Below are 19,224 nucleotides of genomic sequence, written 5' to 3'. Positions count from 1 at the left end.
GCACCAGTGTACAAAGCATAATCCATAAAAGACATGGATGAGCGAGTTTGGGGTGGAGGAGCTTTACTGGGCTGGACAGATTCTTGACCTCAACCCAATAGAACACCTTTGGGATGAATTAGAGCAGAGAATCCCGAGCCAAGCCTACTCATCCACATCAGTGCCTGACTTCACAAATGCTCTTCCTGGAAGAATGGTCAAACATTCCCAAAGACACACACCTAAACCTTGTGGTCAGCCTGCCCAGAAGAATTGAAGCTGTTGTAGCTGCAAAAGGGTGGGCCAACTCAATAGTGAATCCTCATTGACCACCAAGGGGAGACGTGCTGCCCATCACTGAGCACCAAGGGGAGACGTGCTGCCCATCATTGACCACCAAGGGGAGACGTGCTGCCCATCATTGACCACCAAGGGGAGACGTGCTGCCCATCATTGACCACCAAGGGGAGACGTGCTGCCCATCATTGACATACCAAAGGGAGACATGCTGCCCATCATTGACCACCAAGGGGAGACATGCTGCCCATTGACCACCAATGGGATGAACGTGCCCTGGAGTTAAAGGCTAAATGCATCTTTAAAGAAAAATAAATGTATAAAATGAAGAAAAAATGTGTACCCTTCACTTACTTTAGATCGAACAGCAGCCCAGCCATACTGGATCATTCCAGTCAGAAGGAAGAAAGAAATGACTGCAGATCCAGAACTTCCGATTGCCTTTTATATTGTTTCACAAAGATAACACCAAAGACACCAAACTATGGTCATGTGGACGCATTTCACACATACATCTTGTGCTCATTCCAGTCATCTGCAACGAGATATTGGTAACATTAAAAAACACAAGGAGGATGATATGGGGTTTTAGGCCCCAATTATTGCATTAACAACCTTTAAAACACACTGCACTCAATTGTAATATTGACAAGCTAGGCATTTTAAAACAATAAAATGCTTTCCTGGCTTCTAAAAAAATAAAGCATTCAGCAGTAAAAAATATACATAATTTTCACATTAAACAATATGGTTCTAATGCTAACTAATAACCGCACTAAAGCCTAACAAAAAAATAAAAATAAATCCATGATGTGCATTGTGTCTGAATACTGCTCTGTTGGGACCACAAAGAGCTGGAAACCAATGGGAAATCAATCACAATGCATTCTATGCTGTGCCAGGCTGGGCATGAATCAGTAGCAAAGGGCAAATTAATGGCATTGTATACAAACAATGCTACCGTGGGCTTGGGAGGGGGTCCTGTCAAAAGCCTAGCTGCAACAAATGGGCAGCAAGAAATCTATGTGCATTGCATCTGAACACTGCTCTGTTGGGACCACAGAGAGCCTGAAACGGGAAATCAGTCGCAATACATTCTATGCTGTGCCAGACTGGGTATGAATCAGCAGCAAAGGACGAATTAATGGCATTGTATAAAACCAATGCTACAGTGGGCTTGATTGTGCAACACATCATTTGCATTTCATATAACTGGCTCCCCTAGAGCAGCCAATCACTATCTGCATTGCTTATGAATGCTGCTTTGTTGGGACCACAAAAAGCATATGCGCAAGGTGAAATCATTTGCAATGCATTCTACACTGCTCCAAGTTGGGCATATAAATGTGTAGTGGAGGGGAATTAATGGCATTGTAAACAAACAATGCTTCAGTGGGCTTGATTGCACAACACATCATTTGAATTTCATATAAACCAAAGGTCGGCTCTAGTAGAGCAGCCATTTACTATTTACATTGCCTATGAAATGCGCTCTGTTGGGACCACAGAGCATATGCGCAAGGGGAAATCACTGGCAATGCATTCTACACTGCTCCAAGGTGGGCATACTAATGAGCAGCAAACGGGTAGTTAACAGCACTATATACAAACAATGCTACAGTGGGCTTGGGAGGGGGTCCTGTCTAAATCCTGCTCTAGCAAATGGGCAGCAAGTGATATCTACGTGCATTGTGCCTGAACCCTACTCTGTTTTTGCTTGCTACTGGCTACACTATACATGGACATTAATGAATAGTTTTCATTGAAAACTTTCATATGGTTTAAATTATGGACGTTTAAACCTATTTGTGTGGGAATAGCATGTGTCATACCTTTTCCCCTATGGGGAGAAGACATCTTGACCCAGTCCCTAAAGTCTGAACCAAGAATAGGGCACGTTGATTTTGGCCTGGCCAAAGTTTGCTGGCTGTAGTATGGTGCCCTCATACTCTAACCAAGAAAAGCTAAGAACCATTCCAAGATCAAAACACCGAATTCCCAGGAAGAAAGGATAAACAGTTAGAATAGGATCTGCCATTCACTTTATAGGCCATAACCAAACATTTGGACTGCCTGCCATGTTGCCCTAGAAGCAGTTGGAAGAGAGAGAGAGACTGAATCAGATCTAGCCCGGCCTTCTCAGAGGAATGAGCACTTTTCCGCAAGTCCAGCACGAACTGAGATTGACCCAGTCCCTCAGCCTTCTACTTCAGAATAACCTAGCAACCAGACTAGAGGCTTAATTATAGCTTACAATTGAAATGTAAGATGGTCTTCCAACAGCCGCCCTTTACTTCCAGAGAGCGGGGGCTCTCTGTAGACTTTCCCAAGAGGGATCAGACTGAAATCCCTGCTCTCTTTCTTATTCCTAACTCCATCCAGCAATATTTTTGGATCCACAAAATTCAGTGGGTAAACCCAAGCAATGAGTTCTGATTAAAGCTCATAACTCAGGCAGTTGATTGAGCTATATACTTTTTCATTCCTAACGCAGTCAAGCAATATTTTTGGGTCCACAAAATTCAGTGATGTACCCAAGCAATGAGTTATGATTAAAGCTCATAACTCTGACACTGCTTCTATAGCATGTTAGACAACTTATTTTATCATCCTTAACCACTTAAGGACCGCCGCATGGCAATGTACATCGGTGCAATGGCGCCAACAGGCCCAAAGGCAGCACAGTGGTGTAGTGGTTAGCACTCTCACCTAGCAGTAAGAAGGGTCACTGGTTCAAATCCCAACCACAACACTACCTGCCTGGAGTTTGCATGTTCTCCCTGTGCCTACGTGGGTTTCCTCCGGGTACTCCAGTTTCCTCCCACAATCCAAACACATGCAGGTAGGTTAATTGGCCTCTGTTCAAAATTGGCCCTAGTATATGCATAGGGACCTTGGATTGTGGGCTCCTTGAGGGTAGGGACCAATGTGAGTGTGCAATGTACAGGAATAGGGACAATTGTAGACACTCACTCAGATTGAACTAGATGGACTAGTGTCTTTTTTTTAACCTAACTAACTATGAAACTATGAAAGCACGTACATGTACATGCTCGCCTTCCAGCGGGTGGGGGGTCCGATCGGACCCCCCTCCCGCTGGATGCGGCGGTCCGTTTCGCTTCAGGAGCGATCCGGGATGAGGGGATGGCCGTTGGTCTCTGGCCATCCCCTCTCGATCGCTCCTGGCGAATGAGAAGCTTCCCCCACTGTGTATAGTAAACACAGGCAGGGATGTCATTCTCCTCGGGGCGGTCTTATTGACCGGACAACGAGGAGAACAGTGAAAGTAAGTGTGCACCAACACTACACTGACATGTAGGCACACATAGACACACAAACCCCCCCTCCCCCTCCCAGTCACAGTCTCATTGATTGCAGTGATCATTTATTTATTGATCACTGCATTTAGTGTCAGTTGTGACAGTAAAAGCTGTCAGGGCAGTTAATGTTAGGTCCAGGGTAGCCCCCTACCCCCCCCAATAAAGGTTTAACCCCCTGATTGCCGCTAGAGTTAACCCTTTCACCCCCTTTTGCCAGTGTCACTAAGCAATCGTTTTTCTGATCGCTGCATTAGTGTCACTGGTGCCGCTAAGTAGCTAGTTATTTTTTTAGGTTCACCGCCAGGTTTTTATAGCGCTAGGTACCCCGATATACTACCCAATAACGGTTTTAACCCCCTGATTGCCCCTAGTTAACCCTTTCACCAGCGATCACCGTATAAGTGTCACTGGTGACGCTGGTTAGCCAGTTACTTATTTAGGTTCCCCGTCAGGTTTTTATATAGCGCCAGGGACCCCCATATACTACCTAATAAAGATTTTAACCCCCTGGTTGCCGCTAGTTAACCCTTTCACCAGTGATCTCCGTATAAGTGTTATGGGTGACTCTGGTTAGTTAGTTTGCTTTTTATAGCATCAGGGCACCCACCATTTATTACCTAATAAAGGTTTAAGCCCCTGATCACCCGGCGGGTGATATCAATTAGATTTTAGGGTCAGGGTCTGCGTCGCCCCAGGTAGCGCTAGGTTAGTGCCAGTACCGCTAACACCCACGGGCACAGCATAAACCTCCCGTAGTGGTATAGAATCTGAACAGATCAATATCTGACTGATCAGATCTATACTAACGTCCCCAGCAGTTTAGGGTTCCAAAAAAACATATTGTTAGCGGGATCAGCCCAGATACCTGCTAGCACCTGCGTTTTGCCCCTCCGCTCAGCCCACCCAAGTGCAGTATCGATCGATCATTGTCACTTACAAAACACATAACTGCAGCATTCACAGAGTCAGGCCTGATCCCTGCGATTGCTAACAGTGTTTTTTGGTAGCGTTTTATATTTAAATTCGGAAGGCAGTGCTTGGTTTTCAGGGTCCAGTACGTGGCTAGGCTCCCAAAAAGTCCCACATATGTGGTATCCCCGTACTCAGGAGAAGCAGCAGAATATATATTTGGGGTGCAATTCTACATATAACTATGGCATGTGTGAGCAATATATCATTTAGTGACAACTTTTTTGTAAACTTTTTTTTTTGTATCATTATTCAATCACTTGGGACAAAAAAAAAATTCAATGGGCTCAACATGCCCCTCAGCAATTTCCTTGGGGTGTCTACTTTCCAAAATGGGGTCATTTGGGGGGGGGGGTTTGTGTTATTTTGGCATTTTATGGCCTTCGAAACTGATAGGTAGTGAGGAGTGAAATCAAAAATTTGCACCCTTAGAAATCCTGAAGGCAGTGATTGGATTTCGGGGTGCCGTACGCGGCTAGACTCCCAAAAAGTATCCCCGTACTCAGGAGAAGCAGCAGAATATATTTTGGGGTGCAATTCCACATATAACTATGGCATTTGTGAGCAATATATCATTTAGTGACAACTTTTTGTAAACCTAGCAACCAGACTAGAGGCTTAATTAAAACAGGTCGTCCACGCCAACAACATATTAAAATAAAGCCTATGGCACCTGGTATTCCCAGAAGGTCTCCCATCCAGGTACTAACCAGGCCCAAACCTGCTTGGCATCCGAGATCAGAGGAGATTGGGCACATTCAGGGTGATGAGGCCGAAGGCGATTTTGCTGACCACTCTCAACTCTCTTGACAAACGCCAAGATGGTCACCTCGGCAAACAAGAAGAAAAATAAAACAGTTCGTCGACGCCAACAACATATTAAAAAAAAGGTTATGGCACCTGGTACTCCCAAGCAGTCTCCAACCCAGGTACTAACCAGGCCCGACCCTGCTTATCATCCGAAATCAGACGAGATTGGGCGCATTCAGGGTGATGAGGCCTTAGGGGTTCTTCATTATCTCTCTCAACCCTCTTGACAAAGGCCAAGATGGTCACCTTGGCAAACAAGCAGAAAAAGAAAACAGGTCGTCGACGCCAACAACATATTAAAAAAAGCCTACAGCACCTGTTATTCCCTGACGGTCTCCCATCCAGGTACTAACCAGGCCCGACACTGCTTAGCTTCCAAAATCAAATGAAACAGAGCGCATTCAGGGTGATGTGGCTGTAAGCAATCTTGCTGTCCACTCTCAACCCTCTTGACAAACGTCAAGATGATCACCTCGGCAAACAAGCAGAAAAATTAAATCTGGTCGTCTACACAAACAACATATTACAAAAAAGCCTATGGCACCTGTTATTCCCAGGTGGTCTCCCATCCAGGTACTAACCAAGCCCGACCCTGCTTTGCATCCGAGATCAGACAAGATCAAGAGCATTCAGGGTGATCTGGCTGTAGGCGACCTTGCTGGCCACTCTCAACCCTCTTGACAAACACCAAGATGGTCACTTCGGTAAATTAGTAGAAAAATATAACAGGTTGCCGACGCCAACAACATAATAAAAAAAAAGCCTACGGCACCTGGTATTCCCAAGCTGTCTCCCATCCAGGTACTAACCAGGCCCGACACTGCTTAACATTCGATAAGATAAGATCGGGAGCATTCAGGGTGATGTAGCTGTAGGCGATCTTGCTGGCCACTCTCAACCCTCTTGACAAACGTCAAGATGATCACCTCGGCAAACAAGCAGAAAAATAAAACAGGTCGTCTACACCAACAACATATAAAAAAAAAGCCTACAGCACCTGGTATTCCCAGGAGGTCTCCCATCCAGGCACCTAAGCAGGCCCGACCCTGCTTAGCATCCAAGATCAGACGAGATTGTGCGCATTCAGGGTGATATGGCCTTTGGCGATCTTGCTGGCCACTCTCAACCCTCTTGACAAACGCTAAGATATTCACCTCGGCAAACAAGCAGAAAAATAAAACTTTGTCGACGCCAACAACATATTAAAAAAAAACTATGGCACCTGTTATTACCAGGCGGTTTCCCATCCAGGTACTAATCAGGCCCGACCCTGCTTAGCATCCGAGATCAGACGAGATAAGACAAGATCGGGAGCATTCAGGGTGATGTGGCCATAGGCGATCTTGCTGGCCACTCTCAATCCTCTTGACAAACGCCAAGATTATCACCTCGGCAAACAAGCAGAAAAATAAAACAGGTCGTCGATGCCAACAACATATTAAAAAAAAGCCTACGGAACCAGGTATTTCCAGGCAGTCTCCAACAACATATTAAAAAAAGGCTACGGCACCTGGTATTCCCAAGCAGTCTCCCATCCAGGTACTAACCAGGCCCGTCCCTGCTTAGTATCCGAGATCAGACGAGATTGGGTGCATTCAGGGTGATGTGGCTGTAAGAGATCTTGCTGGCCACTCTCAACCCTCTTGACAAACGGCAAGATGGTCAACTCGGCAAACAAGCAGAAAAATAAAACAGGTCGTCGACGCCAACAACATATTAAAAAGAAGCCTATGGCACATGGTATATCCAAGGCCTGATCCTGCTTAGCATCCGAGAACAGACGAGATCGGGCACATGCAGGGTGATATGACCAAAAGTGATCTTGCTGGCCCCTCTCAACCCTCTTGATAAACACCAAGATGGTCACCTCGGCAAACAAGCAGAAAAATAAAACGGGTCATCGACGGCAACAGCATATTAAAAAAAAAAGCCTACGGCACCCGGTATTCACAGGTGGTCTCCCATCCAGGTATTAACCAGGCCCAACCCTGCTTATCATCCAAGAATAGACGAGATCAGGCGCATTCAGGGTGATGTGGCCGTAGGTGATCTTGCTGGCCACTCTCAACCCTCTTGACAAATGCAAAGATGGCCACCTCTGCAAACAAGCAGAAAAACAAGACGTCGTCGACGCCAACAACATATTAAAAAGAAATCTATGGAACCTAGTATTCCGAGGCGGTCTCCCATCCAGGTACTAACCAGGCCCGACCCTGCTTAGCATCTGATATCAGATGGTATCAGGCTCATTCAGGGTGATGTGGCCATAGGGGAACTTGCTGGCCACTCTCAACCCTCTTGACAAACGCCAAGATGGTCACCTCGGCAAACAAGCAGAAAAATTAAACAGGTCGTCGATGCCAACAACATATTAAAAAAAAGCCTACGGCACCTGATATTCCCAGGCGGGCACCCATTCAGGTACTAACAAGGCCTGACCCTGCTTAGCATCCGAGATCAGATGAGATTGGGCGCATTCAGGGTGATGTGGCCTTAGGCAAACTTGCTGGTCACTCTAAACCCTCTTGACAAACGCCAAGATGGTCACCTCGGTAAACAAGCAGAAAAATAAAACAGGTCGTTGACGCCAACAACATATTAAACAAAAAGCCTACGGCACCTGGTATTCCCAAGCGGTCTCCCATCAAGGTACTAACCAGTAGGGATGGCAGAACTGTTCGCCCAGCGGTCGTGCCGCGGCGATTTTCGGCTGTTCGCGGTCCGCCCGTTTGGCCGACTATTGCCGCTGTTCGCCCGGTGGACTTACGTGTTTACTGTGTAAAAGAACTTTGACCTATGATGACACATCCATCATGGGGTACAGGACAGCCAATTGAGACATTACAGCACATGGACACTTGGACATTCGCCCTAACTTATTAATAGACCCGATCCGGTGGCCATTTTACATTCTTTCTTCTGTCACTATAGGGAGAGGTTGCTGTGTGGAGCAGGGAGAGACTGCAGTGACCCAAATCACTAGCTATTAGGTCCACAAAAGTTCTATTAAGGACTGGTATGGTATAGGTGTCATTCAGGATATAGGTTTGAGGCACTGCTATTCAACTCATTGTTGCTGCAGATTGTCTTTTGTCAGGGCTGAGAGAGGGACAGGACGCTGTGTGCAGCAGGGACAGTCAGTTTAATCATTAGCTGTTACTATTAAAAAGTCCTTTTCAGAACTGATATGGTAAAGTAGTACAGGATATAGTTTTGAGTGCTATTCAAGTTATTGTTGCAGGAGCCTGTGTTTTGTCAGTTTAAATAGGGACAGGCAGGGAGCTGTGTGTGGCAGTGAGGGACAGTCAGTTTAATCAGTAGCTGTTACTGTTAGGTCCACAAAGGTTCTTTTCAGGACTGGTATGGTAATAGGCTTGTACACGTATAATATTCTTTCTTCCAAATATAGAAAGAATATTATACTTGACTGCTGCCCTTCTAGTAGTAGTAGTAAAGTAGTCCTTTATGATTATAGGGACTAAGGTACAGTTAATCACAACCTACTATTTGCACAAAGGTCCTTCAAAGGTCCTTCTAAGGATTGGTAAGGATGGGAGGGGGGTGCTTTAAAAAAAAAAATCTTATTTTTTTTTCTTTTTTTGCATTGTCCCTTTAAAAATAAAATAAAAAATCTGATCACTTTTATTGCTGTCACAAGGAATGTGACAGTAATAGGCATGTGAATGGTACTCTTTATGGAGGTATAAGGGGTCTAAAAGACCCTCCTTTTGCACTTACAAGTATTCAGATCGCCAAAATCAGCGATTCTGAATACTGTTATTTTTTTTTAATAAATCGGTGCTGTTGGGATTTTACATCGGAGACCCGATACAAACCAAATCTGGCTTTGTTCAGGTCTCAGCTTGGAGGGCGGACATGCCGACTGGTGGCTCAGGTCTACCAGTAGGACAGGAAGAGCAGCTGGAGGGGGGGTTGGACGTCCCCTCTCGAACGGCTTTTAGCCGCCTTGGTTGTTATCACTAAAAAGCCAACCGTTCTAAAAAAAAAAAAAAGTAACACCTTCAAGCCACGAACGCAAAATTCAGTAAGAGCGACATCGTGCCCAAATATTGTCCTTTTCCTTTATTTTTTTATTTTTTCCCCACAAATAAAACTTTTCTGGTGCCACCATGGCAGCATACCTGTGATAGCTCCGCCCCGAAGTCCTCCCCTCAGGATAGTTAATAGCTTATAAAAATGACAACCCTACCTCCCCAGCATTCTCCTTTTTTTCCTCATACCTAACGGATAGTATTTGGACGTATCTTACCTCTGCCCTGGGCAGTTTTCCGTCTGGGTTCTGGCCTCTCCCAGATGCAGTCCCTGGTCTTGGGTTGCTAACTAGCGCTAATAAGAGGGGAGCCACTTCTGGGGGTCTTTTGGGGCAGCAGCCACTTCCTATATTGGAATTCGGGGCATGCAAACGGGGGTGTGGTTTACGTAAATAGTGGACGTGGCTTACATAGGGCACGGCTCAAATGGGTGTGGTTAGAGTCTGAGATGAATGCTGGATGGAGAGGGAAAGGAGGGGGATGGAGAGGGAACGGGGGGGGGAGGGAAAGGAGGGACAGCAGCCCCCCGATCCTACACCACAATAGCAATATGTGTTTTCCAGAGTTTGACAATCAGCAGATAAAGATACTCCAAATACCTGGTGTTGGCGCTTCAATCATCCCGGCACCATGATTGTTATGGTGTCAGGATGATTGAAGCGCATTATTTCTATTATTACATTGTAACATGAAATGAAATCATTCAACTCACCATAATGCAGAATCAGTGGGAGCCCTGAGCGCGTCACTAGCCATGTTGCCTGCCACCAGATGCCATCAGGTATCCCAAGCGGAGTCTGTCCTTACATCAGGTGCCCCATCAGAGGTACCTTCCTCACATCTGTGTCCATCAGCAGAGCCCCTCCTTACATCTGGTGGCCCCCGACATCCACAGACTGGCCCCCGACATCCACAGACTAGCCCCCACATCCACAGACTGGCCCCTAACATCCACAGACTGGCCCCCACATTCACAGACTGGCCCCCGACATCCACAGACTGGCCCCCGACATCCACAGACTGGCCCCCAACATCCACATACCATGACTGGCCCCCGACATCCGACTGGCCCCCGCCCCGACATCCACAGTGACAGACTGGCCCCCGATATGTCGCCGTTGCCGTGCGGAGACATTTAACTGTGGCGCCGCCCACTGCACTTTACACTGACACACACACACACTGGCAGCGGGGGTGGGCGGCGCCACAGGTGTAGACCAACTTCTGGTCTTCTTAAAAATGGCGGCCGGCGGAGACAATGTCCTCCCATAGACCTCTAGTGGCCGGCGGCAAAAAAACGGGAAATTCAATTTCCCGGGAAAAAACGAATTTCCCGGGACATTTCCCAGGACAAAATTAATTCGGGACAAATGTCCTAATCCCGGGAATGTCCCGGGAAATTCGGGACAGTTGGCAACTATGATATATATATATATATATATATATATATATATATATATATATATATATATATATATATATATATATATATATATATATATAAAATCGGGGGGTGTATGGCCAGGGGGTTTCATGGGATTCTATTGTGCTTTTTTTAGTATTCTGTCCAGTCGCTTTCTGCCCTTGCCTGCCCTGCGATTATGAGTCAGCCGCTGCTAGACCAATACCCTTGCTTACTTAGGTAAGGGTTTGTACCTCATGGTTTTTTTTTTTTCCGTTTTTTTTGTGTTTATCCCAGACTAAAAGAGTGCCTTGCACTATTACTTTCGTTTCAGCCCTATACACAAGAGAACGTCTAATAAGACATCTGGTCATCACAACAGACGCACACGCCCAAGTTCGGCGCACAGCCGCTCAACTAGCTCTCATCATTCTAAGGAAAGAGCAAGATCCAAAAGGCATCGGTCAGCTAGCCCTCCCAGGCAGGTAAAGAGGGAATGTAGGGCATGATGTGCACCCCCCGATGACAGATAAACTGATCTGTAAAGACTGTTTTCAAGCCTGCACGGATCGCGTTTAGGCAGAGGTGGAACAAGTTACAGAGTTGATCAAAAGAGTGGTTAACCACTTGACCACTGGGCACTTAAACACCCTTAATAACCAGACCAATTTTCAGCTTTCGGTGCTCTCACATTTTGAATGACAATTACTCAGTCATGCAACACTGGACCTAAATTGAATTTTTTTTCCTTTTTTTCACACATATAGAGCTTTCTTTTGGTGGTATTTAATCAACGCTCGGTTTTTTAGTTTTTGTGCTATAAAAGAAAAAAATACAGAAAATTCTGTAAAAAAATGAATTTTTATTTGTTTCTGTTATAAAATTTAGCAGATCGGGGGGCGTGGCTTGGCGCGCAACGGAGATGGCAGCCTAGAAAGAGAGCTCCGTCGGTTAGTGGCCCCAGCTCGTCTGTTTTCACCGTCGAACAAAACAAAATGAGCAAGCAGAATAAGCATCAGCATCAGACCCGTCCCTGCCATTCAGCGGCAGCTAATTCTGGACGCGACATCTCGGATATCTTTAAAACACAGGCCTCAGCACTGAAGGTATCGGAGGAAGGCAAGATGGCGCCGGTCCATGCGGACGAGGACTACAGCGAGGATTCGCAGTCAGCCGCGGAGGACAACGGTAGGCGCAGTGTTCGCACTACTCACCCACTCACCTATGAGGACATGTCAGGCTTTGCGGCTGACATTAAGGCTTCGTTTTCTGCAGCCATTACGGATCTCACAACATCTCACCAAGAGGCAGAGACAGGGACGCAATGAAACACCGCCAAGGGGAACACCCCGAAGTCGTCCACACTCTTCTAGGAACCTGATGGAAGTCTAAAGCATATGACGTACCTATACCCGCCTGCAATTTTGGGATCCCCCTTTTTGCTTTTCTTTTTTTTTTCCTTTTTTGTCTTTTTTGCTATTTTGCTTTGTTAACGCAATTCTCTTTCCACTCGACCATCGCTTACTTACCACGACCACGCTGCTCCACTGCCGTCTGGGGTGGAGTGCTTCTACATGTTTGTTCACATACTCCCGACATGGAGCCTTATGGAAGCACAGTGTACAAAGACAGCTTTTGGGATTTTGACCATAACTCATTGGAGCTATAGTTCGAGTGTTTTGGCAGTTGTTAATTGTGGGACTAATACTCTGCTGGAGAATTGCTGATTCCCTGAGTCCCGAACATATGTGGTTTTGTTTGTATGGTCTGGACCGGGGAGAGGCATGGACTCCGAAGTGATCGTGGGATGAGAGTACCCCGTGGGTCATTCTATGATGGTGGTGGGGGTTGCTTATAAGGGGTTGATTTCCTCTGTTCAGATTTTGGCGGGTGGTGTGCCTACTGTCCTAAAAGGTTAAATATGCTCAGATATTATGCTCGTAATCTGTCAAGCATGCTCATTGCTATTTATTAGTCATTGGTTTGCTTTAAATGTGCGTTGTTATAACAGACCGTTTAATACTTTTCATATGCTTTCTAGGGCCGCGCACGACGGTTCCTACTTGAATAAGTTGAGTACCCACTGTTGATTTAGTGATAGTTCGGTACTGTTTGTTATTTCTTCTCACGGTGCGGGCACCTGGTTAGATAACCTGAGGTGCTTCGCACGGTGAGTGTTGCTGTCTCCGGGGAGAGCCTCCCCGGACCCCTCAATAGTGTTCCAGACGGGTTCTTTTAGGACCTGTTCACGTGCACTAAAATTAACCTCCCGGGACGGTCAGTCCGTCTAAAGGGGGTGTAACCTACAACTCCTTCTTTATTTCTTTCTTATTTCTCTCATTCTCTTTGCTGCTCTTTAGCTCTCTCTTTTGCCTTATCACGACGCACGCGTTGGTGAAGATTTATTGTTCTCTACTGATTGCAACTAAAAACCTACCTTTTTGTTTTTGTGTGTATTGCTGGGACTATAATTACAGGTACTGAACTCCGCACCTCCCTGAGTCTGAACCATGGCATATTCCGATTTGGGTCGTAATCCTACGGTGATCTCCCACAATGTTAAGGGGCTTAACATCCCTGAAAAGAGATCCACCTTAATGAGAGAACTTAAAAAAGGTAGGCCTAGTTTTATATTTCTACAAGAGACCCATTTTAAGACAGGCCACGTACCAATGCTCACTGACTCGTACTTCACTGAGGCGCATCACGCTACCAGTCCCGGGACCAAGTCAAAAGGGGTCTCGATACTGGTAGGCAGGGATGCTGCCTTTGATGTAACCAACAAACTAGTTGACCCAGATGGGAGATTTCTCTTCCTAAAAGGGACATGCAGGGGGGCCCCCCTGACACTAGCTAACGTGTACTTTCCCAATTCAGCCCAGCTTACTTTTTGTCGGAAACTAACCACCGAGCTGCTGTGCTTCAGCTCGGGTAGATTTATTTTAGGCGGGGATTTTAACATCCCCCTCATACCAACTGAGGACACCTCCAATGGTAAGACTACTATCACTTACAAAGTCCTTAAAAGCATTAAGAAGCTCTTACAATCTATGAACTTGGTCGATACCTGGCGCCACCTGAACCCGGAGGAAGGGACTATTCCTTCTTCTCTATCCCACACAACCACCACTCACGAATAGATTATATCTTCATCACACAGAGGGACCTACCACTGCTGAGCGCTGCTCACATCGGTCTGCAAACTATTTCAGATCATGCCCCAATCTCCGTATCATTGGACTTGATGAGCACCCCTACCAAACATAATATGTGGAGATTAAACTCATCTCTACTGACGGATCCCACCTTGCTCCCTGATCTAGTTTCCTCCTTGACTGAATTTTTTAAGCTGAATAATACACCCGGGATGAGCCCCCTTGTGATTTGGGAAACCCACAAATGTCATATTAGGGGTGAGCTGATACGTATGGGCACCCGTAAAAAAAGGGAGAGAGACAAAATGATTATGGATCTGACCACAAAAATTTGATCATTAGAATCGCTACATAAACGCTCCCTTGCTGTTGACTCAGCGGGGGCATTACTTGAAGCCAGGAAAACTCTAAAACAGATATTAGATAATACCACCAGGAGATTTTTATTTTTTAAGAAGAAAATATACTATGAGCACGGGGATAAAACGGGCAAGATCTTGGCGAGAGCCCTAAAAACTTGGACAACCCACAACCACATTAAGGGCATTACTGCTATGGGTGGACGAATTGACAGTGAAACTGAGAAGATTGCCCGACATTTCCAAAATTATTACACGGCCCTCTATAACCTCCCGACTATGCACAAACCATCAGATATACAGGGTGATCAGGCTCAGGCGATACAGGCCTACCTAGACGCAGCGGACCTTCCCAAGCTAGATGAGGGGGACTTTATTCAGCTAGACAGGCCCTTCGATGATGCGGAAATCAAGATTATTAGGGAGTTGAAAACGGGCAAAAGTCCTGGGCCTGACGGGCTTAGCGCCATCTACTATAAGACATTCATGGACATTTTACTTACCCCTTTCAAAGACGCTATGAATTCGTTGACAACTCAGGGTTCGACTTCTAATGACTTTTTGTCTGCTTTTATTACTATCCTACCTAAGGAGGGGAAGGATCCGCTCAGCTGCTCCAGCTATAGGCCCATCTCCCTCCTGAATATTGACGTCAAACTTATAGCAAAAGTTCTGGCCAACAGGTTGAGACCCCTACTTCATGATCTGATTGGACCCGTTCAGGCCGGATTCATGCCTGGTAGGGAGGCAAGAGATAACGTGACGAGGTCACTGAATTTGATCCATTTAGCACACCAGCAAAAGATCGAGGGCTTTCTCCTGTCGACTGACGCGGAGAAGGCCTTCAATCGAGTAGCTTGGGATTACATGTTAGAGACATGCAAACGCACTGGTTTGGGCCCTGGCATGATGGCATGGATTTCGGCATTGTACCAGAATCCTTCGGCCAGGCTTAAGGTAAATGGGTCACTTTCAGACATAGTGTTTATTAAAAACGGTACTAGACGAGGGGCGTGGCCTGACCTTGCATGGAGTAGGACGCGTGTCTCCGGAGCTCCGCCGAGGAATCCTGTCTCCCACGCTGATCCTGTGACACCACAGCACCGATACTCACCTAACCACGTCTGGCAGGCGTCCCTCCATTCCGGCACGTATGTCTCACTCGAAATCCCGACAATCGGCGGCGGCGAGATTGTCACAATACCGCCGACATGTGAGTGAGGAGGGGGAGGAAAATGGCGGCGCGGAGGAGCCGGGAAGGCCGCGTGTGGCGGGAGACACGGACAGGCTTCTTGAAGCTATTACATTGTGCCGCACGTCCCTTACATCCCAAATTGAGGAAGTGCAAACGGACATCTCTTTATTGAGGCAAGACTTTCAGAAACTGTGCGACCGGGTGAGGGAGACTGAGACCCGTATCAGTAATATGAAAGACGCTCTCCCACCACTGCAAAGTGATGCTGACCACATGCAGAAGCAAATAGATCTCCTGATTGCTAAACAGGACGAAATGGAAAATCGTATACGCAGATGCAACATCCGATTGATTGGTCTCCCGGAGGGGGCTGAAGGTAAGGACCCCACAACTTTTCTGGAACAATTGCTGATAAGTACCTATGGCCGAGAGTCTTTTTCCCCCATGCTGGCGGTTGAACGCGCGCATCGTATGCCTGCCAGGCCTCCACCTCAGGGTGCACCTCCACGCACCTTCATTGCAAAACTCCTGAACTATAAGGACAGAGACGCGGCCCTCCGCATGGCTCGGGAAAAGGGTAATATTCCTGTGGGCAATATTAAAGTTGCAATCTTCCCTGATTTTTCCGCGGACGTCCAGAAACGCCGACAGAGTTTCATGGAGGCCAAACGATTACTGCGTGCACAGCAAGTGAAATACTCTATGCTATTCCCAGCACGCCTCAGGGTGGAGGCAGGAGACCGGGCGATCTTCTTTGAACAACCCAGAGAGGTCATAGCATGGTTGGAACGCAGAGGGCCTCAAGATGGAGCTGCCTGAGACCCATTGGGACGTGTGAGCTAACAAATTTTTTTTTCCGTCTCTCCCCTGGTGTTCTGGAACTGTGGCAGGTCGCCTGATCTCTACTTGCTGCTCTATTATCGCCAGGGTGCTTGCATCTGCGGCGTATGTTACCTTTATGCCCTTTTCTACTTTGAGATCTGCTGAACTTTCCGATTCTGGGACATTTGCGCCGGCTGATGGTGTCAACGTTCATGGATCAACTTTTTTCCTTTTTTCTTAGTGTCCCTGTTGGGGGACCTTTTCTGCACTACATACCTGTTTGCTTTATTTCAACAATTTTGATTTTCCCTTTTTTTTTCTCCCGGAGCAAGGGGAGACATGTTAGGCCTACGGGCTAATTGCACGGTGCAGCGGAACACTGCTCCATTGTCTGCTGGGACTTTTTTTTGTCAAGAGGGAGCTGATCACTGGAACTGGACGGCAACCGGCACTTTTGCCTATTTACCCGGGTCACCACTGTGTACTGTTATACAGGGGGCTTTGCTTTGCCTAGCCGTCTGGTGCCGATGGCCGCGACCCTCTTCCAGACTTATTGTTCTAAACCTTTTTATTGATTTAATGGAACTGGTTTTCCCAGCCAGACATGTTTGGTTTTTCAGGGAACATACCCGCACAAGTTGGGGTTGGTGCAGGGTAGGGTGGGGGGAGGGGGATGGTTTGGTTAGGGTTGTTATGCAGAAGATTACTATAAATATATCGAAGTATGTATCTGAACTAAGTGTTACTTTTACTGAATGTTTTTTACCACTACTGCCTATACAGCCCCTGTTTGGGCTTGATCAAACACGACTGTATTGGGGTGTGTTTCTAGGAGGGCTGTTAGGGGGTAAGCCGACTGCACCTATTGCTTTATATGAATCTTTATGGCATCTATACGGTTTCTTACCTGGAACGTGAGGGGCCTGCGCGATAAAATTAAGCGCGCAGCAGCCTTCACGTTCCTCAAAAAGCAAAGGGCGGAAGTGATGGTGCTAGTTGAGACGCATGTGGAGGGTGGACTGCAGATGGCCCTTAAACGCCCTTGGATAGGGTGGGCATTTCATTCCACCTACACGTCTCATTCAAGGGGGGTTTCAGTACTTGTAGCTAAGTCTGTCCAATTTGAACTTTGCGAAATTCTTACTGATCCACAGGGCAGGTTTGTTTTTCTACATGCTAAATTGTATGGGGAACCCTACCTTATTATGGCCTTCTATATCCCCCCTCCATTTACCATGACGTTGGTTGTTGAGGGTCTATCTTTTATGTCCAGACATCCGGCGGTCCCTGTTATCTGGCTGGGGGATTTCAACACTACGCTTAACCCTTCCCTGGATAGGCTCAAACCCCCCGAGTTGATGGTGGGGCAAGCTGGGACCACTAGGTTGTCCAGGCTTATAACCACCATTCACCTTGTGGACACTTGGAGGCACAAATTCCCTCAAAAGAAGGAGTATTCATGCTTCTCACCCACACATGGTTCTCTCTCCCGTATTGACTTTATACTAATATCTAAACAACTCACTCCCAGACTCAGGGAAGTATTGTTCTGCCCCAGGCTACTTTCGGACCACAGCCCCTACTCTGTAGTGCTTGACGTGCCCCTGGGTAGGCCTCCGCGGGCGTGGCGACTAAATCCGTTCTGGCTGACATTGTTACCTGAAGATGACACTATTGAAGCGGAGTGGATAAAATTTTTTGAGGATAATGACCACACGGCCTCAGTCCCAGCAGTGTGGGATACATTTAAATTACACGCTCAATCGGTGCTGACTGCCCACATTAATAGGCTCAAAGCTGACTCGGCCACTACCATTATTGAGGCTGATTTGAGCTCCAGGGAACGCACCTACATAGATGACCCGTCTACGACAAACGCAGATGCACTTGGACTACAGTCGAGGGTGGTTTCCCAGCTACACCAAGACAAGGCCCGACAGAAACTATTTTTTACCAAACAAAAATACTTTGAATCCGGGGAAAGAGCTGGTAAGTTGCTAGCATATTTGGTACACAGGGAAGACAGTGTCAGGGAAATAGGAGTTACCTTGTGGGACGCGATCGTGTTAACGCGCGTCAGCGCCCACGAAGACGCAATATGATTCCCAGACGAACGCCTGATGGAGCCTCCGATCGAGTACGCGTGCGCCGGGTAGTACGAACGCATTACGTTACACGTCGTAGGCGTACGAACGCGGTGGCGCGCTCACGGCGTAATCCAAGCGCCGTGCCTATTTAAACGTTCACCTGACAGCATCACATTGCTGGTTTATCGTCAGCTCTTCCTGAGTACCCGTGCCTGTTATCTCTGCTACCTGATCTCCTGTTACCGACCCGGCTTGTTTGACCTGCTTCCGATTACTCTCCTGGCTCCGACTTCTGGCTTGTCCCTGATACTCCTTGTCTGCTCCCGGCACCCGACCTCGGCTTGGCTTGACCTCCGTTCCTGGTCTCCAGTTCAGTATCCATCCTTCTTACCTCCGGATTGACCTCCCGTGTTTGACCTTCGGCTTGACCCTGACCCCGCCTTGGACTTCTTGCACAGTTGCCTCCAGAGACTGGTCTGCTCAGCATTTCCATCTACTGCTGCTACCCGGCAACCTGTGCTACTGTGGGCACTGCATCCCTGTGCCATCTCCAGGGTTGCACTGCACTCGGCCGCAAGGGGAGCCCTCTCAGCATCTCGGCCTCCTTACCTCGGTAGTGACAGTATAAACCAGCCATATGTCAGAGGCCGACAGAGGCAACTCCCCGATAGAGGCCATCTTACGGGAAGTCATGGCCCTGACCCCAGCGATTAAGGGTCTCCAAGAGAAATACCTTCGATTGGAGGAACGTCTGCAGCACCCTCCTGAGCCATCTGT

At 47.1% G+C, this 19,224-nt stretch overlaps 9 pseudogenes; all 9 read right to left on the bottom strand.

The window, feature by feature from the left end:
* Nucleotides 1-5,226: 5,226 nt before the first annotated feature.
* Nucleotides 5,227-5,345, bottom strand: LOC143965303 (5S ribosomal RNA; annotated as a pseudogene).
* A 334-nt stretch (nt 5,346-5,679) lies between these two features.
* On the bottom strand, nt 5,680-5,798 carry LOC143965322 (5S ribosomal RNA; annotated as a pseudogene).
* A 109-nt stretch (nt 5,799-5,907) lies between these two features.
* Nucleotides 5,908-6,026, bottom strand: LOC143965274 (5S ribosomal RNA; annotated as a pseudogene).
* Nucleotides 6,027-6,360: 334 nt separating this feature from the next.
* Nucleotides 6,361-6,480, bottom strand: LOC143965260 (5S ribosomal RNA; annotated as a pseudogene).
* A 105-nt stretch (nt 6,481-6,585) lies between these two features.
* On the bottom strand, nt 6,586-6,714 carry LOC143965357 (5S ribosomal RNA; annotated as a pseudogene).
* Nucleotides 6,715-6,873: 159 nt separating this feature from the next.
* On the bottom strand, nt 6,874-6,992 carry LOC143965316 (5S ribosomal RNA; annotated as a pseudogene).
* Nucleotides 6,993-7,303: 311 nt separating this feature from the next.
* LOC143965324 (5S ribosomal RNA) lies at nt 7,304-7,422 on the bottom strand (annotated as a pseudogene).
* Nucleotides 7,423-7,528: 106 nt separating this feature from the next.
* Nucleotides 7,529-7,647, bottom strand: LOC143965460 (5S ribosomal RNA; annotated as a pseudogene).
* A 108-nt stretch (nt 7,648-7,755) lies between these two features.
* On the bottom strand, nt 7,756-7,874 carry LOC143965268 (5S ribosomal RNA; annotated as a pseudogene).
* Nucleotides 7,875-19,224: the final 11,350 nt, after the last annotated feature.

This window comes from Lithobates pipiens, unplaced genomic scaffold, assembly GCF_037356315.1.
Source record: "Lithobates pipiens isolate NorthernLeopardFrog02 unplaced genomic scaffold, aLitPip1_a1.2 Scaffold_8, whole genome shotgun sequence".
In the NCBI taxonomy this organism is placed as follows: Eukaryota; Metazoa; Chordata; class Amphibia; order Anura; family Ranidae; genus Lithobates; species Lithobates pipiens.
This window is presented reverse-complemented; position numbering and strand designations above follow the sequence as displayed.